Source organism: Pan paniscus, chromosome 15 (genome assembly GCF_029289425.2).
Source record: "Pan paniscus chromosome 15, NHGRI_mPanPan1-v2.0_pri, whole genome shotgun sequence".
NCBI lineage: Eukaryota > Metazoa > Chordata > Mammalia > Primates > Hominidae > Pan > Pan paniscus.
The window spans coordinates 40,071,485-40,098,933 of record NC_073264.2 but is presented as its reverse complement, the minus strand read 5'-3'; the positions used below and the strand labels follow the sequence as shown (position 1 = coordinate 40,098,933).

Below are 27,449 nucleotides of genomic sequence, written 5' to 3'. Positions count from 1 at the left end.
AAGGACACGAACTCATCCTTTTTTATGGCTGCATAGTATTCCATGGTGTATATGTGCCACATTTTCTTAATCCAGTCTATCATTGATGGACATTTGGGTTGGTTCCAGGTCTTTGCTATTGTGAATAGTGCCGCAATAAACATACGTGTGCATGTGTCTGTATAGCAGCATGATTTATAATCCTTTGGGTATATACCCAGTAATGGGATGGCTGGGTCAAATGGTATTTCTAGTTTTAGACCCTTGAGGAATCGTCACGCTGTCTTCCACAATGGTTGAACTAGTTTACAGTCCCACCAGCAGTGTAAAAGTATTCCTATTTCTCCACATCCTCTCCAGCACCTGTTGTTTCCTGACTTTTTAATTATCGCCACTTTTATTTTTTATTTTATTTTATTTTTAAGATGGAGTCTTGCTCTGTTGCCCAGGCTGCCAGTATTTTATTGAGGATTTTTACATCGATGTTCATCAGGGATATTGGTCTAAAAATCTCTTTTTTTGTTGTTGTGTCTCTGCCAGGCTTTGGTATCAGGATGATGCTGGCCTCATCAAATGAGTTAGGGAGGATTCCCTCTTTTTCTATGGATTGGAATAGTTTCAGAAGGAGTGGTACCAGCTCCTCTTTGTACCTCTGGTAGAATTCGGCTGTGAATCCATCTGGTTCTGGACTTTCTTTGGTTGGTAGGCTATTAATTATTGCCTGAATTTCAGGGCCTGTTATTGGTCTATTCAGGGATTCAACTTCTTCCTGGTTTAGTCTTGGGAGTGTGTATGTGTCCAGGAATTTATCCATTTCTTGTAGATTTTCTAGTTTATTTGTGTAGAAGTGTTTATAGTATTCTCTGATGGAAGTTTGTATTTCTGTGGGATAGGTGGTGATATCCCCTTTATCATTTTTTATTGAGTCTATTTGATTCTTCTCTCTTTTCTTCTTTATTAGTCTTGCTAGTGGTCTATCAATTTTGTTGATCTTTTCAAAAAACCAGCTCCTGGATTCATTGATTTTTTGAAGGCTTTTTGTGTCTCTGTCTCCTTCAGTTCTGCTCTGATCTTAGTTGTTTCTTGTCTTCTGCTAGCTTTTGAATGTGTTTGCTCTTGCTTCTCTAGTTCTTTTAATTGTGATATTAGGGTGTTGACTTTAGATCTTTCCTGCTTTCTCTTGTGGGCATTTAGTGCTATAAATTTCCCTCTACACACTGCTTTAAATGTGTCCCAGAGATTTTGGTATGTTGTGTCTTTGTTCTCATTGGTTTCAAAGAACATCTTTATTTCTGCCTTCATTTCATTATGTACCCAGTAGTCATTCAGGAGCAGGTTGTTCAGTTTCCATGTAGTTGAGCAGTTTTGAGTGAGTTTCTTAATCCTGAGTTCTAGTTTGATTGCACTGTGGTCTGAGAGACAGTTTGTTATAATTTCTGTTCTTTTACATTTGCTGAGGAGTGCCTTACTTCCAACTACTTGGTCAATTTTGGAATAAGTGCAATGTGGTGCTGAGAAGAATGTATATTCTGTTGATTTGGGGTGGAGAATTCTGTAGATGTCTATTAGGTCTGCTTGATGCAGAGCTGAGTTCAGTTCCTGGATATCCTTGTTAACTTTCTGTCTCATTGATCTGTCTAATGTTGACAGTGGGGTGTTAAAGTTTCCCATTATTATTGTGTGGGAGTCTAAGTCTCTTTGTAGGTCTCTAAGGACTTGCTTTATGAATCTGGGTGCTCCTCTATTGGATGCTTACATATTTAGGATAGTTAGTTCTTCTTGTTGAATTGATCCCTTTACCATTATGTAATGGCCTTCTTTGTCTTTTGATCTTTGTTGGCTTAATCTGTTTTATCAGAGTCTAGAAATGCAACCCCTGCCTTTTTTTTTTTTTCCATTTGCTTGGTAGATCTTCCTCCATCCCTTTATTTTGAGCCTATGTGTGTCTCTGCATGTGAGATGGGTCTCCTGAATACAGCACACTGATGGCTCTTGACTCTTTATGCAATTTGCCAGTCTGTATCTTTTAATTGGAGCATTTAGCCCATTTACATTTAAGGTTAATATTGTTATGTGTGAATTTAATCCTGTCATGATGTTAGCTGTTTATTTTGCTCATTAGTTGATGCAGTTTCTTCCTAGCATCGATGGTCTTTACAGTTTGGCATGTTTTTGTAGTGGCTGGTACTGTTTGTTCCTTTCTATGTTCAGTGCTTCCTTCAGGAGCTCTTTTAGGGCAGGCCTGGTGGTGACAAAATCTCTCAGCATTTGCTTGTCTGTAAAGGATTTTATTTCTCGTTCACTTATGAAGCTTAGTTTGGCTGGATATGAAATTCTGGGTTGACAATTTCTTTCTTTAAGAATGTTGAGGCTGGGCGTGGTGGCTCACACCTGTAATCCCAGCACTTTGGGAGGCCGAGGCAGGCAGATCATGAGGTCAGGAGCCCGAGATCATCCTGGCTAACATGGTGAAACCCCGTCTCTACTAAAAATACAAAAAAATTAGCCGGGCGTGGTGGCGGGCACCTGTAGTCCCAGCTACTCGGGAGGCTGAGGCAGGAGAATGGCGTGAACCTGGGAGGCAGAGCTTGCAGTGAGCCGAGATCATGCCACTGCACTCCAGCCTGGGTGACAGAGTGAGACTCCATCTCAGAAAAAAAAAAAAGAAAAAAAAAGAATGTTGAATATTGGCCCCCACTCTCTTCTGGCTTGTATAGTTTCTTCCGAGAACTCCACTGTTAGTCTGATGGGCTTCCCTTTGTGGGTAACCCGACCTTTCTCTCTGGTGGCCCTTAACATTTTTTCCTTCATTTCAACTTTGGTGAATCTGACAATTATGTGTCTTGGAGTTGCTCTTCTTGAGGAGTATCTTTGTGGTATTCTCTGTATTTCCTGAATTTGAATGTTGGCCTGCCTTGCTAGGTTGGGGAAGTTCTCCTGGATAATATCCTGCAGAGTGTTTTCCAACTTGGTTCCATTCTCCCCTTCACTTTCAGGTACACCAATCAGATGTCGATTTGGTCTTTTCACATAGTCCCATATTTCTTGGAGTGTTTTTTCATTTCTTTTTACTCTTTTTTCTCTAAACTTCTCTTCTTGCTTCATTTCATTAATTTGGTCTTCAATCACTGATACCCTTTCTTCCAGTTGATTGAATTGGTTAGTGAAGCTTGTGCATGTGTCACGTAGTTCTCGTGCCATGGTTTTCAGCTCCATCAGGTCATTTAAGGTCTTCTCTATGCTGTTTATTCTAGTTAGCCATTCATCCCACTTTTTTCAAGGTTTTTAGCTTCTTTGCGATGGGTTCAAACATCTTCCTTTAGCTCGGAGAAGTTTATTACTACCGATTGTCTGAAGCCTTCTTCTCTCACCTTGTCAAAATCATTCTCTGTCTAGCTTTGTTCCATTGCTGGCGAAGAGCTGCATTCCTTTGGAGGAGAAGAGGTGCTCTGATTTTTACAATTTTCAGCTTTCCTGCTCTTGTTTCTCCCTAACTTTGTGGTTTTATCTACCTTTGGTCTTTGATGATGGTGACGTATAGATGGGGTTTTGGTGTGGATGTCGTTTCTATTTGTTAGTTTTCCTTCTAGCAGTCAGGACCATCAGCTGCAAATCAGTTGGAGTTTGCTGGCGGTCCACTCCAGACCCTTTTTGCCTGGGTATCACCGGTGGAGGTTGCAGAACAGCAAATAATGCAGAACGGCAAATGTTGCTGCCTGATCCTTCCTGTGGAAGCTTCGTCTCAGAGGGGCACCAGGTTGTATGAGGTGTCAGTTGGCCCCTACTGGGAGGTGTCTCCCAGTTAGGCTACTCGGGGATCTGGGACCAACTTGAGGAGGCAGTCTGTCCATTCTCAGATCTCAAACTCCGTGCTAGGAGAACGATTACTTCTTCAAAGCTGTCAGACAGGGACGTTTAAGTCTGCAGAAGTTTCTGCTGCCTTTTGTTCAGCTATGCCCTGCCCCCAGAGGTGGAGTCTACAGAGGCAGGCAGGCCTCCTTGAGCTGTGGTGGGCTCCACCCAGTTCGAGCTTCCTGGTGGCTTTGTTTACCTACACAAACCTCAGCAATGGTGGGTGCCCCTCCTCCAGCCTCACTGCCACCTTGCAGTTCAATCTCAGACTGTTGTGCTAGCAGTGAGTGAGGCTCCATGGGCATGGGACCCTCCAAGCCATGCATGGGATATAATCTCCTGGTGTGCCATTTGCTAAGACCTTTTTAAAAGTGCAGTATTAGGGTGGGAGTGTCCCAATTTTCCAGGTACCATCTGTCATGGCTTACCTTGGCTAGGAAAGGGAATTCCCTGCGCTTCCTGGGTGAGGTGATGCCCCTCTCTGCTTTGGCTCACACTCCATGGGCTGCACCCACTGTCCAACAAGCCACAGCGAGATGAACCTGGTACCTCAGTTGGAAATGCAGAAATCACCCGTCTTCTGCATCACTCATGTTGGGAACTATAGACTGGAGCTGTTCCTGTTTGGCCATCTTGGAACCTCTCTTAAGCTTTATTTTTAGATATTTACTGAGTAGATTAACATTATAGAAGAGGAAAAATATTGGGTATAAATAACACAGTGGAATTTGGAGGATGCTTGTCTTGGGGTATACATACATCACGTAGCCCAGCTATTTAAATCTTGTCCTGAACCTCAGTAGTTCTTGGGTCCAACTTAAATATTAGTTATTTTGACCTGGGTATTTTTTCTACAAAATAAATGCAAGTGAAGTCAGCTCATCCCTGCTGGCAGTCTTTCCAGATGTAGTAGCCCTTGATTTACTGTAGGTTTGAAAGTTACATATGATTTTTATACCCTATGTTAGCAAAACTCATTCATTTTCTTGCATAATCTGCAGGATAGAGTTCTTGTACAACTAAAATAAGTTAGACTTGAAAGTCTTTGCAACTTATATATTAAGCATAAGGGAGGAAAAGAGCTGAAGATATTTGAAGATGGTCATGAAAAGTAAGGAGGCCAGAGGTGTGAGTTACTGAAGAGGAAGCTGTTATTACCATGGCCAGGAGCACAAAGTTAAAGCTAGGGTGAGCCAAAAGAACCACCTTCAATTTCTATCCTGTAGGTTTTACAGAAAAAGAAGAGTCTAAAGAAGACCTCAAGGAATAATAATAGCAAATATTACTGCGTGCTATGTGCCAAGCGTCTTTCATAAGAACCATTCCCCACTTCACAGATGAAGATACTGAGGCATAGAAAGGTGAAATAAACTATCAGAGATCACACAAATTAGTGGATCCACAATTAGAATTTAGGCTATTGATTCTACGGCTTGTATTAGTAACCTCTAAATTTTGACTATGAATAAGTATTTTAATGTTAGCTTCTCTTCTCAGTGCTCCTTACATGAGGGTTATCCTGTTAACAACTTCTTATGGTTTCTGTTTTAAATCTTTAATTTTATTCTTACTGTCATATCCTTTTCTGCTTGTTTACCAGCTCACTTCCTTACCAGCTCACTTCCTTTTTCTTATTTGATGACCATCAGGGAGAAGGTGTGACATTTCTTGGTCATAGGAGGGAGTGTGATCTGACACCAGAGAACTTAATATAACATTGCAGTGTTAACATCTTCACTGGCAGATTCATGGACTTTCCCCCTCCTGAATGGTAACGTATCTTCTTATCTGAATCAAGGATGCAGATATGATCTTACATAATCCTCTTTCTTTAGCTTTGTTCCCTATTTGGATTATCAAGATTTAAATTTTATTACGGGAATGCTGTAAAAAAAACTTACAAAATCTTTGGAATTGTACAACTTCTGGAAATAAACATAATATATGCCTTAAGATTGACTTCTTTAGAACACTGATAATCGAGACAGATGCTGGTTCTGTCCAAGGGCAGAGGCTGCTCCCTGAATACACTTCTGATCAAGACCTAAAATATTTCACATAGCCCACTCACACTCTGAGTAATGCAGACCGATTATTCAACATTAAGATGCTGGGAAAAAGGAAATAACACTCCAAAGCCTCTAATGAGAGTGTGTACAGTGATCCTTCTGTAAATAAGGCTTGTGTACCGTATAATCGTTTGGATTTGGAAGGAAAAGAAGGATTATTTACAGGCCTTTCTTGCAGATGGTGCATGGCCCTCATGGGGATATATTTGCATGCTACTCAGGTTATAACTTCATTGGGTCCACATTTTCATGACAGAAAGTGTTGAGCCATCTGAAAGCTGTGATTAAAACCATAGCAAATTCTTTTAGAAAAAAGTATACTGTCACATCCACTTGATGATTTCTTTTTATTGGTGGTAAAGCTCAATAAATCCAGAGACATGTTCATTTTATTACCTACTTCCCTCCTTTTGAGAACTTTCTTAGCAAAGGTTGTGTTCTTTATTTGCAGCATTTCAACACCTTGAAATGAACGATGCCTCATGTCTCTGCAGGGTGGACATAGCTCTAACTCTCTGAAGCTGGTGAGAATGTTGAAGCCTAGGGGTGCCTTTTGAACGACATAAATTTGGGCCCTGAAGTGGTAGTGGGGAGGTGGGATAGGAGAAAAGGAGAAACCTTTGTGGTGGAAAGATATCTGGGTTGGTCGTTTGGGTTCTGCTGTAATTAGTTGTGAGAAAGTCAGTCAGTTACCCTCTGTGAGGCCTATTTTTTTTTTTTTTAATAATAATGATCTGCCTATTTCAGAAGTTTGATGCAAGAACCAAGTAGAATGGTTCTTTGTGAAGCAAGTATTGAAATATATTCTCATTAAAGTGTGTGCATGGGATCGTGCTAAGCTCTGCAGGGGGTAGGATACAAATAATACTTAGACTCTCACCTCAAGCTAATAAGGCAATAAAATAAACACCTCAATAAATAGAACAAGTAAATCGCAAAACCAGTAATTTGGAGAGTGATTTTCACCACTTGAGACATGGTGTCTCTAGAGCAGTGGCTCTCAAATCTGGCTGTTCATTAGAATTACCTGGGAGCTTTAAAAACAGAAAATTGTCCAGGCCCCAGCCCCAGAAATTTTGACTTAATTAGTTGGATATGCCTCACCTTCCACTTTCCCCTACATTATCATTTTAAAAAATGTGCTTTAGGTGTGTTTAATTTGCATCAGAATTGCTTAGAGGGTTTATTAAACCTCAGATTGTTGGGCCCCACTCCTGTATATTCTGATTCACTAGGTCTGAGGGCGGGGGCAAGAATGAACATTTCTCACAAGTTTTGTGACGCTGATTGTCTGCAGGTCATACTTCAGAGCCAGTGCATTCATTTTATTTTACTATTAATGCTGTGTATGCAATACACATATATTTTTTTCAGGCTGAAGGAAGCAGGTGGACACAAAAGTCCATTCTTTGGTACAATTTTATAGTTGGGAAAGTCAACACTGTGTGGCCAAATGAACACAACTGCATTTGATCAAAGAGATAGTTGGCTGACAGAAAAAAATTTCTTCATACAAAGGTTGGTGACTTGCAAATCTGCTAGTTAGAAATTATCCTCTAAGAAAAGAAAACATTATTTAGGGGACACCTGGTAAGCAATAACCTGTTCAACAAAGCACATTTTGAAAAAAAAATTTAGATTTGGAAGGAAACTCAGATTCCTTTTCTTTGTAAATATCTCTCTAAGCAACAGAATGAATGATTCACCTTTCCAAATCCTTGGGTATCAGAATAGCTGAAGCAACATAGCATAATTTTCAGAAATAGACCCCTATTAAACTTTCACAGCCCATGTAAGATGCCAGTAAGAAAATGTGCAAAATTGATCGTCACATCTTTATTACTTATAGAGGCATAGAAGGGCACTCAAAGTTGATTTGAGTGTTAAAATGTATGAATTGTCTATTTCCTGAAGAGTGTAAATCCTAAATGTCCATGAACATCAATTATCGGAGACTCTAGGGCTTCAGTCGCCTTAAATTAGGAAAATGAGAAATTTACCTTGTCAATTTCTTCCTTAGGGTATATAGATGAGAACTGAGGCTTTGTAGATGTATGGATGGAATAACATTCAGTGACTGGGAAGAGCTCAAACTGTTCTATTTTATCATTTTTTATTATAAATATATTTTATAATATAAGAAAATAGGCTCTTTGCCAGGGCATCCTTTTCTCTTGTTATGCCCTACCAATCACAGATTGACTGGGGAAAAGGATGTTTTAAATACCTACTAAAGTCAAAGGAAAATTTCAGCAGAAAGTTTATATTGAATAAACTTTTTTATGCATAAAAAATAAAAAGCAGCAGTGTGTGAACTTGCCCTTACAGTGGAGTAGATAAAAACTAAGCAAGCTTTCATAGACTTCTGTTTCTGCATTTAGAGTTGGACAGGTGAAACATCCACAGTCTTTCTTGACCTGAATCAAGCTCAGAGTGACAGTGTTTAAGGTAAGAATATTAAGGAAGACTGCAGATGGCTTAATAGGATAGAAATGGAGATCTTAATTATAAAGCAGGCATTATACTATAGATTAGATAGCCAGTAATGTTCAGAAAGGCTTTTTTAAAGACACACTTAAAATAAGACAATAAGAGCATTATACAAATTATAAAACAAATACTAAGGTGGTATCAAAGACTTGTTCAAATTTTATCTCTTTCAAGTTTATAATGGAAGGGAACTTGCTACACCTAAGTTCTGTTTTTAAATAGGGACTTAAAACACTTGTAAACGTCTTTCTCAGAGCTGGATGGACCTTTATATTGAGTCAAATGAGTTGACATAGTGGTAGTACATGTGAAGTTTGGTGCTCCTGAGTATTTAGGCTGGTGCAAAAGTAGTTGCAGTTTTTGCCATGAGTTTTAATACATCTTTATTCTGTAGTCTTTGAGACACCATTCTCTTCCACATCTCCTCCTATGTCCTCTTGTTGTCCAATGTACAGGCTGCTCTTCTTTCGTCGCGTCATTCCCTTTTCTTTGAGTCCACACTCTTCTTCGGTTATTACCACATAACTTCATCAACAACTTTGTTGTTAATGATTCCTGAACTTTATATTTCAGACACAGATCACTTTCTTCAACCCAAAAGTACAACTGCTGCCTGGATAGTGCGTGGTTAGCTCTGTTTTGTGGGCACCTGAATTCAATGTACTAACACTTAAAGCTTGTTATGTCTTCTGCGTTTCTTGTTTTGATTACGGGTGGCATGATTCTTGCTGCTCAAACCAAAACTTGAAAACCTTTTTAAAGGACTGTCCCTCCTCCACCTCCTTCAAATGGCCACTAACTTCTGTTAGATTCTACTCAAATATATCTTGGAGTTGTTGTCAGTATTTTTCTTTAAAAATGTTAATTTTGTTAAATTTAAAAAAGAAAAGTCCAAAGAAGAAAAATAACAATAACAATAAAAAGAACAATTATCTTCTTCCCATTCTTACCATCTCCACCACTACCATCCTGGTTCCATCATCCTTCACCTGAATTATTCCAATATCCCCGCTTCTGCTTTCTCTTTCTACCTTGCTTGTTCGTGGTCTAGTCTCCACACAGCAGCCAGATTAACTATTTAAAAATATAAGTCAGGTCAAATCATTGCCTGTTTAAAAATCCTCTCACAGCTTCTTGTCTCATTTGGAGAAAAAAAACAAACTACTTACAATGGCCTATACGGCCCTTTACAACTGTCCTTCTCTCTCTATCCTGACCCCCCAACTCCTCTGACCTCATCTCCTACTGCCGTCCCTTTGGACCCTCTTTGTGGTCTGGAAAGATGCCAAATATGTCCTGCTTTAAAGTCTCTGCCTGTGCTGCTCTGTCTGCCTGGAAAGTTTGTTCCCTTGGGTATCTCCGTGGCTTGGTCTCAGACCAATAAAGTAATGCTCAGAACTTTCCTTCAAGTCTCTACTCAAATGTTACCTTATCATAAGGTCTTCTCTGGCCACCCTCTCTGACTCCCACCCCAGAGCGGTTCATATTACCATTACCACAGGGGTAAACAGAATTTGCTGTCAAAACAGGACCCCTTTAGGAGTGAAAAGGAGCCCCAATCACATAGCAAGTGGGGACAAGAGTCATAAACTGGGACTAGCCCTGACAAACTAGGATTATATGGTCACTCTGCTGTTAGACTTTTTTTTTCTTCATAGCTTATCTTATCACTGTCTGACATGGTACATGTTTACTTTCTATGTGTTTTTGTCTATTCTCTCTCATAAGTTTCTTGAAGGGACTTTGTTTTCTTTGCTGTTGTATATTCAGCACTGTGGATAGTCCGTGCTACATAATGAATTCTCTCTCTCTCTCAATCTGTATCTAATTTCTCTCTCTCTATACAGATATCTATCTAGAGATATCTATCTAGAGATATCTATCTAGAGATATCTGTCTAGAGATATCTATCTATCTATGTATCTACATATCTATCTCTATATATCTAGTAAGATATACATATACGATAGAGATATACATATAAGAGATAGAGAGAAATATAGATATCTATAGACATATCTATATATACAGATCTCTATTTACCTATCTATGTATATACAGATACTGTCAAAACAGGACAGCTGTATCTATCTATCTATCTATCTATCTATCTATCTATCTATCTATCTAGATATTTATCTCTATCCTAAAGGTGTGTGTGTGTGTGTATATATATATATATATATATATGATAGCAATAGATATAGATCTATCTATACCTTTAGGTGTATTTACATCTATATTTATATAGATAGATATACTATATATAGATATCTATATCTATATACATATATACATATATCTATATATACAGATATCTATATACATATCTATCTATTTATTTAGATATTTATCTATCCTAAAGGTGTGTATATATATATATATATATATATATGATAGTGATAGATATAGATCAATCTATCTACACCTTTAGGTGTATTCATATCTGCATTTATATAGATATCTATATATACTGTATGTATATAGATATCTATATCTATATTTATATAGATAGATATATGTATATAGATATCTATATCTATATTTATATAGCTAGATATACACATGTTGGGTTCTCTCCTTCTTTGCCATTCTCTCAGATGACAGCAAAGTGGAGAGAATGAAATTCCATCCCTTTCACTATAGCTTGAAGAGGGAAAAAGAAGGAATTCCTTTCAGGATATTTTGTGAAGACAATCAAATTTTATATAGATAAATATATCTATATTTATATAGATAGATATACACATATCTATCTGTATCTATCCTAAAGGTGTCCTGTTTGACAGTATCTATATCTATATATAGATATAGGGAGAATATAGATATACACACGTGTGTGTGTGTGTGTGTGTGTGTGTGTGTGTGTGTGTGTGTGTATATATATATATATAGAGAGAGAGAGAGAGAGAGATGGGATCTCACTCTGTTGCTCAGGCTGGAGTGCAGTGGTGCAGTCATGGCTCACTGCAGCCTCTACCTCACCAGGCTCAAGTGATCCTCCCACTTCGGCCTCCCTAGTAGCTGGAATTACAGGTACATACCACCACGCCCATATTTTTATTTTTATATTTTTAGTAGAGAAGGGGCTTCACTATGTTGCTCAAGCTGGTTTCAACTCCTGAGCTCACGCAATCTGCCTGCCTTAGCCTTCTAAAGTGCTGGGATTACAAGTGTGAGCTGCTACACCCAGCCTAGTATTTTTAAATAAATGAATAAATAAGTCTATATTCCCCAAATCCTGAATTAGCCATTGCTAACACCATGGTGCATTAGTTTTCATTTTTGTAAAAATGGTAAGCATGCATTACCAAAATCAATGCTGTAAAGTGGAAAAGCATTAAATCACATCTCCTAGAAATTCCCATTAGTAAACATCATTCTAAGTACATTCCATGTACATTGATGAAAAGATGAATGATAGAAAAATAGAAATGCCTTTACAAAAATGAAGCCTTATTATTGATGATATTTTCAAATGAAGAGTATTTTATTAATTTTGCTAGAATTTAAAGGTGGAAAAACAAATGAGTAAAATATCCTTCTAACACAGATATTTTATTTCTTAGATTCCCTATAAAAATGGAAAAAGAGAACTTTCAAAACACTAAAGATTAGAAATATTTAAAAAATCTTTGTTAACAGATATAATTACAATTCTCACAATTGTTTAAGATTGGTTTTATATTTAAGTTGATTCAAGCTCACTACCAGTCTCTTTATTAGAGTTTCTTTATTGTGAAGGTCTTTATATCTATTTATTTCCTAATTAACTGGATTTCACCATCATGTAAACTTTTTAAGAAATGCTCATAGCTACCGTATTACTTGTGTTATATTTTTGGGCTATACTTTCTTACTGAATTTGTACGTAGTGCTTCCTTATCTCTGTGATTTAATGTTACAGCAGCAACCTGATTTTTGTATGTGTGTGTTTGTGTGTGTGTATGAAGATGATTGCACCCTCTGCTGCCACCCACTTTATTTACCTGATGCTGGAAGGGATTTTTTTTGTTTTTTGAAGTTCATAACTTAATTGGAGTTGTCTTAGAGTTGATTGGTTTGTTTCTTAACTTCCCAGAACGTAGTGTATTCTTTTAAATCTGAAGACACAGTTGTTTCTTTACTTTGGGGAAATTTTCTTGTATTATATCTCTGAGTGAATCTTCTGTTTCATTTGTTAGATGCCATTGTAACACATTATCCTTGTGTTAAGTGATTTATGTTTTCCATTTATATTGTCTTTTGCCAAATATCTTTAATCTTTTTTTCTATTAGAAGTCACTGTGATGTCTTATGCCTTTTTTCTATGTTAAATAATATGATTTTCACCAGTATCTATTCTGTTTCTTGTTTCAAATTTAATCTCATTTTATTTATTAGCTGATCTTTGGGCTCTTTCTTTTTCTGTGTTGATATTAAGTTGTCCTGTGTTATGAAGCAACTAATTATACCATTTTCTTTCTATTCTTTGAGTTGTATTTTTCTTTTTCTGGCTGTTGCAGTTATTTATTTATTTATTTTTGCTGTAATATGTTTGTAAAATGTTCATGCCATTTCTTTTTACCTTACTCAAGTTTGGGTGGCTCTGAGTGTAGCCTGTTTACTCTGATTGGTTATCAGAGTAACCTATTTATGCTGGGGTATGATAGACCTGATGTACTTGGATATGGTATGGGTGATGACTTGATTGTCTTCACAAAATATCCTGAAAGGAATTCCTTCTTTTCCCCTCTTCAAGCTATAGTGAAAGGGATGGAATTTCATTCTCTCCACTTTCCTGTCATCTGAGAGAATGGCAAAGAAGGAGAGAACCCAACATTCTTAGCATACTTGGGCTCTGCTCTTTCTCTGCAGCATGTTAATGCCATAAACCAGAGCTTTCCTCACTTATCTGTAGGGAGTGTACCATACTAGAGGCTTTGGGTAACTTTTACCATATAATGAGTAGCCCTGAAGACTTTTCTTTCAAAAGAATGTTAGGCCCATTTCCAACTTTCCCGATTTCACTTGTTTTCCCTCAGCAGCGGTTTCCATTATATTTCATTAGAAAAAGGAAGTAGATAAGAGTATCCCTTCTGCTTTCTTCTCTCCAAATTTGCTGTTGCAGTGAGGTTATGCCACTACCTGGCATGTCCCTTTTGCTCTAGTAAATGCAGACTCCAAACATCTTTCAGGAAACTGCTGCCACGTTGTCTTATTTTCTCTATGCCTCTACAAATTTTGTTTGCTCTGCCTGGAATGTTCTCTCTCTTCTTCTTTCTATTCTCTCTTTTTCCATTCCCTTTCTTTCCAGGGAACTTTTACTTATGTCTAAAGATGCAGGTCAAAAGCAACCATTTCCTTGAAATGTAAGGACTTCTTCTGGGTTCCCATGAAGTTAATATATGGATTATATCACATTGCTATGATTATTTATTTGCATATTCTTTTCTGTTCTAAACTCTATCTCTCCCTACTGAAAATATACTTAATAATTACTTGTGGAGTAGGTAAATGATTATCTAGCCAAACATCTAATAAAATGGAATATTTTCTGAGGTCTTAGGTGTTGAAATACACATTTAAAAAACTAACTGCAAATGCAAACTACTTAGTTTATTGGGCATGATTCTCAGTCTCCAGCTTCACATCCCAGTTGCCTTGAACACGTATTTATTTTGCACATCTGGGTGTGGTAGATCTGATCTCTAAAAATAAAGAGGTTAATAGGTAGAAAACATATTTTTTCATTATTCTTTCCTTGTTTTTTAGAATGATTGTTGTTTTTTCAATCAGTATTTTCAGAGTACCTGAAATAATACCTCCTGATGCCAGGATCTTCAGGGCAAATATTTGTGATTAGCTTGGCTTGGACAAAATGCTTGCTCTCTAATCATTGTGAGAAAATGTCTTTGGATAATGAAGGAACCCTGTGTCTCCTCCATAACCCTACCTCACCATATGTGAAAATGTATACTTCCATTTCTTCTCCTAAGAACAATATAATTAAATATTTTTTTTTCTTTATTTTCTGAAATTGCTCACTGGGATTTTTCTCAAGTAACTATAACCAAAAAAAAGTATACAAGAAACAGTGACTGAAATTATTTCCTATGGTGCCTTTTGGCTATCAGAGAAGAATGTAAATAAAAAATACAGTTAAACAGAGATCCTCAGTAAATGGAATAAAGTAATGCTCAGCTTAGATTAGGGGATAGTTTTAAATCAAAACAGCCATTTCCATCGTCCTGTAATGTGCAATAATGTCAGACTATGAAAGACACTAACCACCTAAAGTTTGTGACAAATGGAAAATTAGGATAAAGGTTTATTTCTTTCAATTTAAAAGTTCTTGTAGCTTTCATGACACTATTGAATGTTTGTCTATCAAATGGTAAGTGAGCTGCATTTAAAACGTCTCACCTAGATCAATGCTAACAGATATTATTGTACCATGTAATTAGATAAAAACTAAAAAAAACTGAGAAAGCGTTCACAGAACATCAATAAAAATCTGATTTATTTATATTATTTACATAAAAAGGCTAGGTCAAGAACACATGTTAGAATAAAATTGTCTTTCCCAAAGTAAAATGAATAGACCTGTTATTATCTTTATATGATAATGTAGTAAAAATTAGCCTAGGAGTTTGAGTTATAAATTTTGATTGCTGTGTAGATTAAACTAGTAATTACCAAACTTAATTCAAATTCTCAAATCTTTTGGATTATTAAGAAATAGCCTCAGATCAAAGTGGGTAAATATTTTGATTAAGCAGTTACTCTAATAGTATCTTAAGCAATTTTCTCCAAATAGTATAGAACAATACTTGAGACTCTTATTCTTTTCTTATAATATACTATGTCTTAAGTGATCCACTCAACATTATAACTCAGGAACATTTATAAACATCATTTTGGGCTACCTTTAGAATAAAATGAGGCAAGACTGATGCATAAGTTCACTTCCTTGTCATGTTTTGGCTGTGAAATAATGTGCTGCTTGATATTCAACCCACTATTTACATTTCAATCTTCGGGATCCCGTAAGACTCAACAATGGCTCTCGTTTCTCTAAGACTTTCTCACGCTAGTTCTAGAAAATTATTTACAGTAGGAGTTTCTGCTGACTAATAACTGCACTGTCAGTAGCAGATAGCATGAAGATGATCTGGCAAGTCTTTAAGTAGCCTATATTGGTTATGTAGTAAAATGCCATTTGGTGCCATTCAAGTAAATTTTTATTTGGAGATCTGATTTTTCAACATTTTGTCCATTCACCTTACTAGTTTAGTGCTACTTCTGCCTATTGTCAAAAGGGTCCCTTGCTTTTTTATGTTGTCATGTTCAATTTACTGAATAGTTTTTGGCTTGTAATTTAACCATTTTTGGAAATAAAAAATAGTATCTCCCTGTAGAAACAATATGAAACTAAAGGAACCCACTGGGCCTTAAAAAGTTTCCTTGATCCTCAACACTGTGCTCCCAGATGGATGTCACATTACTTATCCAGAATGTGTCGTTTGCTTCTCAAATCTGATTTATATATCTGTGGAATTTGGGCATGTTCCCACTGCTACTGTGAATAGTAAGTTTTGAAAATTTAGCCAATAGCATCAAGCTGTTTGGTTATATAAGCAAGGATAAAAAGATACTTTGAAACAAATAAGCTTTTTTTATTATCACATTAAATATGTATGTTGTAACATAAAATATCTCAAGGTTTTACAATGTACATGCACGAGGCCCTGAAGATGTCTCTTTATAGTACAGAACCTCATAAACTGTTCATCTGACCAGGAATATCCATCTTCCCTTTGTGGTCTGGGGAGAGAACTGAGTGTAAGGCCATGTATAATGCAAACAGTTCTTTCCACAAGGCATTGCTCTCTGAAATAGTTCATCCTAATGGCTACCCTCATTTATGTAGTCACCGTACTTTTTTTGATGGATGGTGATGATGCTGAGAGATGCTCTGAGAAAGATGAGACGCTGTGGCAGAGTAGTTTCACAAATGTAGAAACTTCCTCTGCATCACAGAATGGATGCTGGATTCAGGCTATGACTCCGTGTTCAGATCAATCTGCATGTTTTGATTGATTTGTCCAGTGGAACTGAAAAATTACCCCCATCCCCACACATTAAAACAAAAAGCTCTCCTTTTAAAAGAGTTATGTCTAGAAATACTGCTTTCTTTGTGTGTTTATATAGAACCTTGGCCTACGAAGGATATCAAACACTGTTTTTGTTTCTTTACAGCAATCTATAAAATACCTATAAAAATGTTTTATAGGTATTTTAATTTATAGATCAGGTAAAATTTGACCCATCAACAGTTCAATAATGCTACTTTTAATTAGCTTAAACTAAAAATTTTAGTTATAGATAATGGGAATAGGTAAACAGTATCATAAATTGCTTATGTCACCATATTACCTGCTACTACTTGTTGCAAGTTATAATCACATGAAAGAGGACAATGTCTACCTGTCTGATTTTGCTAAAGCACTGGAAAAGGGTTAAATAGAATGAAAGTCATCACTTTCTCCTGAAAGTTGGACTAATTCTAATCTTTGATGAGTCTAATTTTATGATGATTCATAGATGGAGGTAAAGCAAGAATATAAACTGGAAAAAAAATAATACTGGACCACATGTGTAAGAAAACACTCAAGAGAAAAATGATTATCTATTGACGCTTTTTCTAAATAATTTCTGACAACCAACTTAACCAATTACTTACCTCCTTCCCTGGACATCAGCCCCAGCAACATAGTTGACTAAAGTTGAACAATTGTTTTGCTAAATAAACGTTGTTAAAAAGTTAATGTTGGAGAAAAAAAGAAGTAATTCCAGTCAATGTCAATACTTTTATTTACATATAAATGCATTTATAAACAACATATAGCATTTTTTCTGTGCTTTGAAAGTACAAAAAAAGCATACTTACTTATTTTTCATCAGTATTATGTTAAGATTTGTGCTTATCGATGTAAATTACTTTTAATCTTTCTTAAATGAAAAAAAGTTTTTAAAAGAGTTAGTGCTGCTTTTCTGGAAATGAGGTGCCAAAATTCCTATCTCATTCTAACAGTAACTGTCTCATCGTCTCTGTAATAAAATAACTGCTCAGTTCAGTCAACTCATTGGAGAAAACAGTCAAACTATTTCAAAGAAGCAGATAAAAACCTGCAGCAGGCCTTGACATTCTGTACAAAGAGCAAATCTGCGCACCTCCTACAGTTCCCACTTCTCCAGGACCCTGAGTTCTCTTTCTTCTAACTTCCTACTGAGGCTTCATCACTCAATATCTGTCACTGGTCTAATCTGTTCCTTTTTCTTCTTTGACCAACACTGTGGTTTAGATTTGCTTTACAACCTCATCACCATGGCGAGAGTTCTTCCTGTTCTGTCCTGTAATTTGGGACTCAGAGTAGGCCCAGAAACTCCTGGGCTTCTCCTGCTCCTGCTATTCCCACCCCTTTCCCCCTTTGAATTCTTAGCCGAATATATAAGTACCAGTGACAGTTTTACAATAATTGCTGCCAAGGTTATTTGGATATGGAAATCTTAATATTTCTCTCTTTCTTATCAATTCCTCAATGGATAGTAACTTCAAGTGAGCATTTCTGCATGTGAAAATCAAACCAACAGAAAGAAAGAAGCAGATAAATTAGATGTGTGTAAAGTACCTAACACAGTCCTTGTCATGTAGAAAGCTCTCAACAAATGGAAGTTATGAGGATCTAAATATAATTAAATGGTAGAGCTTATTTTCAAGTTTTGCTTATTTTTATATGTAAAGCTTGGATTTAGGCTAACAAAAATCAGGAAATTTGTTTAGGCCAATAAAGAACAGGGAACTGCGTTCTTACTCACTGCTCTTTCTTTCCTTATTATTGGAAGTGATCCAGAGGCCTAAGAGTATTTCCATGCCAAGTTCAAGAGGGCAGAGGGCAGAGAGGAGTGAGAGGCGGGGCAAGAAGTGGGGAAGGAATTGACTATGTACCTGCAAATACCTAGCAGGTCCCATGGAGATGAAAGTAGCTGATGGCAGCTGCTGTATAGAGAAGAGAAAAAATTGTTGGAAAAAGGACAGGGAAAATATGTTCTTGATTTCTTATAAAAAATGTATGAGAGATAGAAAATATACTGTAAATACAATACTTTAACTCATATTCTATGACTTATTTTTTAAAGAACAAATATTATCTGGAACTAAGTAAAAAAAGAATTCATTTTCATAACTATCACAAAATTTTGCTATAATTGCATACTTTCTGAGTGACCTTTAAGATATGATAATGTTTGAAGTTGGCTTTCCTACTGGATGAGTTGCAATTGTAAGGCAATAGTTATAATAGCTCAGGTCACAGGTGGAATAATTGAATGTCATTAACAATGACATTTGATTATGTTTCTTCATTTTTTCAGATTATATGTCAAGTTCTGTGTGAAATGAGAGACCATGGGGATTCATTATTGCTGGAGTTGATGGTATTGCAGTTTTATAACCATCTAATAAATTAGCATTTAATACTGAGAGATTTCATCTTAAACTCAGAGGATTGCTTTGTTTTAAAGAAGATTTTTGCAAGGAGAAGCAATGGAAACCATTCAGAAAATGTGGGAGATAAAAATCCTATTCAAGAAAACGGATCTTGGATCTTTGCATTCACTTGATTTGTCAGAATATTATTCTGTGCTAAGAAATAGAAGGGATTAAATGTTAAAAATCACTGAGGCACAATTCTCTTGAGTTCACCAATTTTGTACTCCTATTTCCAGTTTCTTTTCACATACGTCATTCTCCATCCTGATTAAGCTTGTTCTTTTTGAACTCATTTCTGATACCAAAAGGAGTCATAAATATAACGTTCTATAAGATTAAGAATTCTCTTAGGAGTACAGATTTGCATGAACGTCAAAGAAAAAAATATCACATTTTACTCCCATATGGTTTAATGATTATTTTATTAGGTCAGGCATGGCTTAGGTTAGAACCTTTGTGGTGTTTTTTTTTTTTAATTCCATTTAGTTAAATGTTGACACAATATTTTTGGAATTCTATATTTTGACTTTTCCGTTAACCTAGGTCTATTTTGGAGTGGGGAAGAGGATAGGTCATCATTTCTATTTAAAATGGGAATTGGCTAGGCGCGGTGGCTCACGCCTGTAATCCCAGCACTTTGGGAGGCCAAAGCGGGAGGATCACGAGGTCAGGAGATCGAGACCATCCTGGCTAACACGGTGAAAACCCGTCTCTACTAAAAATACGAAAAAAATTAGCCAGGCGTGGTGGCGGGCGCCTGTAGTCCCAGCTACTCAGGAGGCTGAGGCGGGAGAATGGCGTGAACCCGGGAAGCAGAGCTTGCAGTGAGCCGAGATTGCGCCACTGCACTCCAGTCTGGGCGACAGAGTGAGACTCCATCTTAAAAATAAAATAAAATAAAAAATAAAAGTGGCAATAATTAAAAAGTCAGGAAACAACAGGTGCTGGAGAGGATGTGGAGAAATAGGAACACTTTTACACTGTTGGTGGGACTGTAAACTAGTTCAACCATTGTGGAAGACAGTGTGGCGATTCCTCAAGGGTCTAGAACTAGAAATACCATTTGATCCAGCCATCCCATTACTGGGTATATACCCAAAGGATTATAAATCATGCTGCTATACAGACACATGCACACGTATGTTTATTGCGGCACTATTCACAATAGCAAAGACCTGGAACCAACCCAAATGTCCATCAATGATAGACTGGATTAGGAAAATGTGGCACATATACACCATGGAATACTATGCAGCCATAAAAAAGGATGAGTTAATGTCCTTTGTAGGGACATGGATGAAGCTGGAAACCATCATTCTCAGCAAACTATTGCAAGGACAAAAAACCAAACACTGTATGTTCTCACTCATAGGTGGGAATTGAACAATGAGAACACTTGGACACATGGTGGGGAACATCACACACCGGAGACTGTTGTGGGGTAGGGGGGAGCGGGGAGGGATAGCATTAGGAGATATACTTAATGTAAATGACGAGCTACTGGGTACAGCACACCAACATGGCACGCGTATACGTATCTAACAAACCTGCACGTTGTGCACATGTAACCTAGAACTTAAAGTATAATAATAATAAAAAAAATAAAATAAGAAAATGGGAAGCAATTGCAAATGGCTAGAGTATGTGTGTGTATCTGTCACTCTCTCTGTGTGTGCGTGCATGTGTTTGTGTGTGTGCATGTTTTTGTGTGTGTGTGTTGGCATTGAGTATACCAACAAGTGGCTATAATGAGGGTTTGTAGTTCATCCTTGATGAAATGTATATAATTTCTAATTTTATAGAGGTAATTATAGAATACTTGGCATTATTGTTAAATCTATTTCTTTAATATAGAACAATATGTGTTTCTCAATTCTTTACTAGTAATTAGTTTCCTTTAGGAAAAAATAAAGGACAGAAATTAGTGTCATCAAAAGTGCAGATGAATATATAATGTGACATTTTACATTTTATTTATCGACATTTAGTCCTCTTAAAAGTGTCTAGGCCTGATTAATTTGCTATTAAATGAAAAATGGGCTGTTTTCAAAATAGCTACAACATTGTATTGCACTGATATGACTTCATGCTTGTCTTATCAACAGCTAGAGATATTAGGAGGATTCATAATGCATATGGAAATGTCAACTATGGTATTCTGATGTTTCAATGAATGTTTGCTACTTGAATCATTGTTCAGTGGTTACTTTTAGTTCAGGATTACATCTTTAACAAATTTGATAAAAGCTCCTTATTGTTGGGGGCTATGCGGTTTGATATATTTGGAATACTTGTCTGGTCATCCACATTTTTTATTTTTATGGCAAGTAGATTCAGTGCCATTATTAGTTTGCCACTATATTCAAATCAGTTAATTATGTTGCTTTCAAAAGAATTTTAAAAGATAATATAAAGTTAGTTATGTTTATAGCTGTATGAAGCCATGCTTTCAAGCATGTTGCTGTTTGATCCTGAGTGACTAACACCAAATAAAAGTGAAGGTGATTCTGAAGTAAAAGCATAATAGGTGTTATGAGTGGCCTAGGTGGCTACTTGGTAGATGCCTCTAAAACATTCACATTTGTGTCAGTGGGCATTTTTGAAGCAACTGAAAGCTGGGATGACATGATAAGAATATGTACTACAGCTGTGCACTTTGGTGGCGGGAACATTGTTGTCTTCACTTCTTAGATATCTCTATAGCCCAACAGATATTAAAATGTAGATGCTATTATATATGTTTACAATGTTTTGAATTTTTTTTCATTTGAAATCCTATTTTTTTTAACAATTCAGGGAGAAGGGGAGAAAAACATTGACAAACTAAAGGAGTGACACTTGATCCAAATATTGGTTATATATATGGTGTTTTAGGTATATATAATATATACTTTTCTGTAAATGAACATTTATTGCACAAATCTTTCTGTATGAAGGTAAAGTAATAGATCTATTTGAAACAAAAATATGTTTAACATTTTGCCACAATTTCTTTCTATTTATCTAATTTGTGGCTGCATCATTTGAATGTAAGTTGTAGATATCATGAATCTCCACCTGTAAATACTTCAACATCTGACTTATATACCATAATATCATTGTCACACCTTAGATGATCAATAATAACTCAACAATATTATCTAATATACATTTATATTCACATTTTTGTAATTATCCCCAGAATGTTTTTGAGAGCTGAAACAAATGTTTTCATATATTTTGTCAAGTGAATCAAGTTCTCATATCAATATGCCATAATTATATTTTCTTGAAATAGTCATTGGCCATTGAATAGGTTTGGGTTTCCATGGTCCCAAGCTGCCAACTGAACCCACTAGAGTAATTTGCTGGAATGAGAAATGCTAACTGCCAAAACCAAAGAATGTTAATCAGCAACCAGCCTGACTGTGATTTCCAACGTGCTAATCACTTGGAAAAATTGCCTCTCATTGGCTCAGTCTATAGATAATTACTAATTGAAAAACAGCTAGAATGAGAAGGTATATTAGCATGTTAATAGGTCTTTGTGCCCAGAGGCTTTGGATTATAAATTATAAAGACTGCATTAGCCAGATGGGCAGGATTAATTAGCATGCTAGTATTACCTGGCATCCTATGGTGGTTGAGAATAAACAGTGACCATAACCATTTCAGCATAGTTTGCTATTAAATTGCTTGTTTTTGGTAGCTCGGAATAGAGTTTTATTCTGTAGTTAGAACACTAACCAAGAATCAGTAATTCTGGATGCTAATAACTAGCAAAGCATTTAGTCCTTTTGTACTTTGGCTAAAATCAATCTTCCATGTACTCAATTTCCATCTCTACTAAATGAAAGCTTTATGACAGAGAAAAAAGAACTAGCACTGGGATTCCAGAAGCTTATATTCTAATCTTGATATTGGACAACTCATTTAATCTCTTCATGCCTCAGTTTCCTCATCTGTAACATAAAAAGGCTTAACTGGAAATTCTCTAACATCCTTTCCAGCTTTGAGATTTTATGGAACAATGTAGACTCATGCCCAGTAACAGATGTGGAGAGGAGAAACAGGCTAAAAGCCAATATGTTTCACAAGAGCATCTGAAACCAATATTTCAAATGAAGGTAATACCTATAAAGAAACATACCAGGGATGACTATATTTCCCAAATCATGCAGACTGCCTTATTGACTTCCTATTTGGATATCTTCCAAGGTAAGTAGGTGATTGTTTTGTTTGTTCTTTTCTAGAACTGACTCGTACACAGGTACTGTAAGAATCCTGGGAAGTGGAAAGAGATTCCAATCTCACCTCATCAGGGAGCATCGAATGCTCTCTTAAGCTCAATAGGAAGAAGTGAGGCTACTTTCAGATTTCTCTATCCCAATGGCTTCAATTGTACTAAGGTAAAAACTATTTGACAGAGTATAATTTTTCTGCAGTTGTGACATGAACAGTCCAGTTTGTGTCAAAAGAATACTTCCCTCAATGAGAATGTGGTTTTGATTAGAGATATTTCTAGTATTAAACATAACATAATAGCTAACATTTAATGAGCTCTTACTATTTGACATGGAACTGTTTTCCAAGGATTATTATTATTATAATGAATCCTCACAAATATTATGACATTGGATTTTCAATAGCCTCATCCAATAGACACTCAACTAAGGTAAGGGACAGAGCTGGGATTTAAACCTGGGGCATGCTCTGTTTTTTCTGGTGCTGTGTCTCAAGTTACAGAGGCTTGAGGTCTTTTCTAAGTAATACCTATAGCTCCTTTTCTCCCAGAAGAGACCTATTATTTAGGGAATCCTTAAAGCTTTTGTCTTGCCTGCTTGCGACTACTTCTATTGCTTGCAGCATATTCCTCAGCAACTTCATGGTTTTCTGGGCAGAGTGTTGGAAATTATGTGGTAGAATGGATTTAAGAGTTGAAGGGTTGTTTACTGATATGATTTGGCTCTGTGTCCCCATCCAAATCTCATCTTGAATTGTAATCCCCAGGTGTTGAGGGAGGGACCAGCTGGGAGGTGATTGGATCATGGGGGTGGTTTCCCCCACAGTGTTCTCGTGATAGTGAGTGAGTTCTCAAGAGATCTCATGGTTTTATAAGGGGGTGGGGGCAGCTCTTCCCGTTTCACTTCCTCACTCCCTCTTGCCATCTTGTGAAGAAGGTGTCTGCTTCCCCTTCGCCTTCCACTATGATTGTAAGTTTCCTGTAAGAGGCCTCCCCAGCCATGCAGAACTGTGAGTCAATTAAACCTCCTTCCTTTATAAATTACCCAGTCTCAGACGGTATTCTACAGCAGTGTGAAAATGGGCTAATACTGTTACCAAGGTCTATTCTAGTTCTGAACGTCTTCAACCCACCTGCCGCTCATAGCATAGATTTGGGTTGTGATAAGCAGTACTTTAGTGCTGGCAGTTAGCCTCATTTCAGGGTGATGCCTCTCACCTGTCACTTTGATGGTTAACATTTAATAGGTGGAGTTGATAAAGCATGTTCCAGAATAAAGTGTGTTGACATGTTAACTTCTATAGAAGGTCACAATGAGAAAAGAGACATCTCTGCTTATGACCTTTGTTTGGTCAGAAGCTCAATGCCATCCTCCTGCCATGTATTGTTGGCTGCCCAGAGTACCTTTCCCTCCACCTGGTTGAACAATGACTCACTAGGCAGCATGACACTTAAGTAGCAAAACTCCATTAAGCTTTCAGTTTTATTTTAAATACTTTTTTCTTCTCAATCAAAATTTATCTAATTATCTAAAAGACTGAAGGAAACTTAAGAATTATATTTAAAGAACTATTTTGATATTATATTACTGGTATGTCTATAAAATACACAATACTGCACTGTTCATTTTCAAAGTGCCCTGGGATCTGTCCCCAAAATGGCTCTGCTTCCATTGCTGTATAACACTGATAACCTGATTAATTATTAGTGGTAATAATAATACTAATAATTAACATTTATCAAATATCTCCTGTGTGTCAGGCACTGAGCCAACTGTTTCATGGGTATTATGTCCATTATGTCACTCAACCTTCTAACAACCTGATTAAATACTAATATTATCGTCATTTTAAAAAATAAAATTTCTTTTTAAAAGAAAAATAAACTATCAAAGCACTATACACATATGCTGAACAGTAAAGAACTTACAGTGAAAAGCACCCTTTCATGCTGCTTCTCTCTACCCTAAGTTCCACCCCCTCTACCCAGAAGAAACCCTTTTAATTATTTCTAATTCTTTGGGTATTTATCTTCAAAACTCTAGATATATGCTAATACTTCTGCTTTGTGAATTTACTTGACTCTCTCTCTTATTATTCCATTTATATGAAATGTCCAGAATATGCAAATTCATAGAGACAGAAAGCAGATTCCTGGTTGCCAGGGGGCTGGGATGTGGGAGAATGAAGAGTGACTGCCTGTCTACTTAATGGGTATGAGGTTCCTTTTAGGGGAGATGAAAATGCTCTAAAATTAGATAATGGCAATGGTTATACAACATCGTGAATGCGCTAAAAGCTACTGAACTGTAGTATTTAAAATGGCTAAAATAGTGAATTTTATGTGATATCAATTTTTCTTCAATAAAACATGAGACGTCTCTCTGGTTAGAAAGTCACCTATATTACTGTTTTACATATCAATGTTTCATATTTATATTTTTATTTTTAATTCTTTTTATCCCTTTTTAATTTATTTTTAATCTGATTTTTATCCGCAAAGCAACAAATAAATGTCACTATTATTTTTAAATTTAATGTATGTGTTTATAACAAAAACATAATTGTACATATTTTGGGGTACAATGTGATGTTTCAATGCATGTATACGTAGTATAATAATCAAATCAGAATGATTATTATACCCATCACTATAAACATTTATCATTTCTTTGTGATGACAACATTCAAAATCTTCTCACTACCTTGAAATATACACTGCATTATTTGCTATAGTCACCCTACTGTGTAATAGAACACCAAAACTTATTTCTCCTGTCTAACTAACTTTGTACCAATTGACCAACCTCTCCTGGTAGTCCTTCCTGCTTTTCCTCCTCAACCACTGGTAACCATTATTCTCTCTCTCTCTATGAAATCAACTTTTTTAGATTCCACATGTGAGATCACATGGTGTTTGTCTTTCTGTGTCTGGCTTATTTCACTAACACAATTACCTCCAGGTTCATTCATGATGCCACGGATGACAGGATTTCATTCTATTTTATGGTTGAATATTATTTCTTTTTAGAGTTCAGGAAATCGAGGTAAAAGAGGCCAACTTTCCAAGATCACATAAATAGTAAACCTTGGATTTGATCCTATGTAGTCTAACTCCACAGACCACACGCATAACCATTATTCAACACTTCCCTCCAAGATGACAATTTTGGAGGCTGGAATTATGTATGTGAAAAGGCAATTAGACCTTTGAATAATCTTTCAGTTGTCTATAGACAGAAAATTCCTCTCCCACATGTGAACTTTTGCTTTAAAAATGCTATTGCATTATAACACCATGATCACCCAAATTATCATTAGACATTATATGCCTTACTACGCATGCAAATAGGAGTCTACTAACGATTGAAGAAATGCTATTAGGGATTTACAAAAGTAGAACCAATCCAGTTTGGTGCATGAAGGGTTACAACAGCTTCTTTCTAATGTATCTTTAAAAATGTGATTTTGGAATTAAGCAGCTACCAGTTACTGTTACATTTATGCATGACCCTTGACTACTAATAGTATGAGCCAACTGTATTCTATTAGTGATCTTAGCAGCAAAGCAAGGATGTATAATTGATTATTGGTGTTGATTTATATGTCTAATAAGCAGCTGGAAGTAAAGCATCTCTGTTCAGTTTCCAAAAATGATAGAAATGGCCTGTTTTTATCATTGCTAAGAAACAGTGGGAGAGAAGAGATTCACCCTTCCCTCCCAGAGCCAGTGAATCAGTGCTAGGAAATGATGTCAAATATCATCAAAGGCCCGAAGTATTTAAGCAAGGAGGAGAAAATGGTGTCTCAGAAGGAGAATGTTTTTCTCAAAAGGTCCCAGTACCTTTGTTTTGATACTGAGACTGTTTTGTTCTCTGTTTCAATATTTTTGTTTAACATTCAGTAATTCAAGCAAACATTTATTGAGCCTTAATTAGACTCCTACAGTGAAACCACTGAGCTAGGCTTGGTGGGAACAACAAAGGGTAATAAAGACATAGCTACTCTTGAGAAATTTATGTCGGATTGGCAGGCGAGATGTACATACAACATGGAACTCCCAGGATTCTTTGATTCATGATAGAATTTAACCAAGGTCTGCACTCTAATGCAGATGATAAGTGCTAAGAGACTCTATAAACAGTTTTTCTTTTGCCATAATCATATAACATAGTTTCTCTCTTGTTTTTCCCCACGTTACACAAAATACCTCCCCGCAGCACATCCTTTTCCAAACACAAATACTCCTTTTGAAATGAGTTTTTGGAATTTCTTCTTAATAGCATGGACATGGGTGGTGTTTG

At 36.4% G+C, this 27,449-nt stretch overlaps 1 long non-coding RNA gene across 4 annotated transcripts in view; it reads left to right on the top strand.

Moving 5' to 3' along the window:
* The window catches only part of LOC103783860 (uncharacterized), a 189,665-nt gene extending 166,363 nt beyond the window's left edge, over positions 1-23,302 (top strand). For 2 of the 4 annotated variants that reach the window (XR_008620851.1, XR_004666161.3), the window contains 2 exons: positions 22,914-23,030; positions 23,157-23,302. This is a non-coding gene — a long non-coding RNA (uncharacterized LOC103783860). Of the gene's footprint in view, positions 1-5,480; positions 5,603-6,351; positions 6,761-22,913; positions 23,031-23,156 lie in introns of those variants that run through there. The other 2 variants (XR_004666160.2, XR_008620850.2) reach the window with 2 other exon arrangements.
* Positions 23,303-27,449: the final 4,147 nt, after the last annotated feature.